A 2,105-nucleotide genomic window follows, 5' to 3' on the forward strand; every position below is an offset into this window, starting at 1 on the left:
AAAATGCTTTTCGGGGCCTGAAAACGCATAAAGATGCTGTTTTCTGACCAACTACTGAAGGAAACTACAGGTAAGTGCCTTGCTACTATAGAATTCACCAAAGCACATGTTTCTTGCTTGGAAACTTGTTTCTGAGTGCTTCTGGTGAAAAGTACCAGCCTACGTTACAACATGCTCTCAAAAATGCTTTTCGGGACCTGAAAACGCTAAAAGTAACATGATGCTGTTTTCTGACCAACTAGTGAGGGAAACTATAGGAAACTGCCTTGCTACTATAGAATTCACGAAACCACATGTTTCTGGCTTGGAAACTTGTTTCTGAGTCATTCTGATCAAAAGTAACAGCCTGTGTTACAACATACTCTCAAAAATGCTTTTCAGGGCCTGAAAACGCTAAAAGTGACATGATGCTCTTTCCTGTGGTTTACCTCAGTAGTTGGTCAGAAAACTGCCTTGCTACTATAGAATTCACCAAACCACGTTTCTGTCTTGGAAACTTGTTTCTGAGTGCTTCTGGTCAACAGTAACAGCCTAAGTTACAACATGCTTTTCGGGGCCGGAAAACGCTAAAAGTGACATGATGCTGTTTTCTGACCAACTACTGAGGGAAACTACAGGAAACTGCCTGGATACTATAGAACTCACCAAACCACGTTTCTTGCTTGGACACTTGTTTCTGAGTGCTTCTGGTCAAATTTAACAGCCTAAGTTACAACATGCTCTCAAAATGCTTTCCTGAAAACACATAAAGATGCTGTTTTCTGACCAACTACTGAAGGAAACTACAGGTAAGTGCCTTGCTACTATAAAATTCACAAAACCACATGTTTCTGGCCTGGAAACTTGTTTCTGAGTGCTTCTGGTCAAAAGTAACAGCCTAAGTTACAACATGCTTTTCGGGGCCTGAAAACGCTAAAAGTGACATGATGCTGTTTTTTGACCAACTGTTACACCCCGGTCTAGGGGTGGTGTCGTGACCCGGATCTAGGGGTGTGGGTGCGTAACATAAGGACACACAGGAACACGGGAGTAAATGTACAGGTGAGCAATTTATTGCTACACACTCCAAAAACACACTGTACAATATCGCACACAAAATGGAGCAAAAGACGTCAGGGTGTGCCCAGGCCAAAACAACAAACAAAAAGCAACCTGTCTACCGACTGGCGAAATAACTTATTCCTAATAAAAACAAAAGAAACAAAAATACAATACTTGGCCTAACTCCCTAGGCTAACGAAAAACAGGAGAGAACAGGTATAACAAAAATAGCAGCTCACCCCTGCGCTCCGTGCAAACAATAACATGTGACAATGACTATTTACAATATACACAAACGACTCAGTTGGCCCTAAGGCGCTGGTCTTAACAAAAGGGTGAATTATTTAGCAAGCAAGCGAAATAATCACACGTGGATCACACAACAAAGTACTTATCAATTACAAAACCAGAGAACGATACAATGTGCTGCTGCCATGTACGAGAGAGAGACCGCGGCTTCCGTGTGGCCGGCATGATGAAGGCCGAGCCCCTTGCTCCACCAATCCGGCAGCGGTGACGTCACGCTTGTTATCCAGTAGGCGACCGTTGACACAGAAGGCCAAGCCCCTTGCTCAGCCAATCCAGCCGGAGCAACGTCACGATCGTCCAGCGAATCACCTTCACACCTGTAAACACAACACACACGATCTCCGGACAGAAAGAGAGGTCTGACTCTCCACTAAACATGGTGATCAAATCCATAGACTACATAGACATAAGCACATACACATAATACATACACAGGCGGCCGGGGGACGTAACACCAACTACTGAAGGAAACTACAGGTAAGTGCCTTGCTACTATAGAATTCACCAAACCACATGTTCCTGGCTTGGAAACTTGTTCCTGAGTGCTTCTGGTCAAAAGTAACAGCCTAAGGCACAACATGCTTTTCTGGGCCTGAAGACGCTAAAAGATGCTGTTTTCTAACCAACTACTGACGGAAACCACAGGAAACTGCCTTGCTACTTTTGGATTCAGCAAACGACATGTTTCTGGCTTAGAAACTTGCTTCTGAGTGCTTCTTGTCAAAAGTAACAACGTAACTTACAATATCCTCTCA

The sequence above is a fragment of the Epinephelus moara genome, chromosome 16, assembly GCF_006386435.1.
Source record: "Epinephelus moara isolate mb chromosome 16, YSFRI_EMoa_1.0, whole genome shotgun sequence".
Lineage (NCBI taxonomy): Eukaryota > Metazoa > Chordata > Actinopteri > Perciformes > Serranidae > Epinephelus > Epinephelus moara.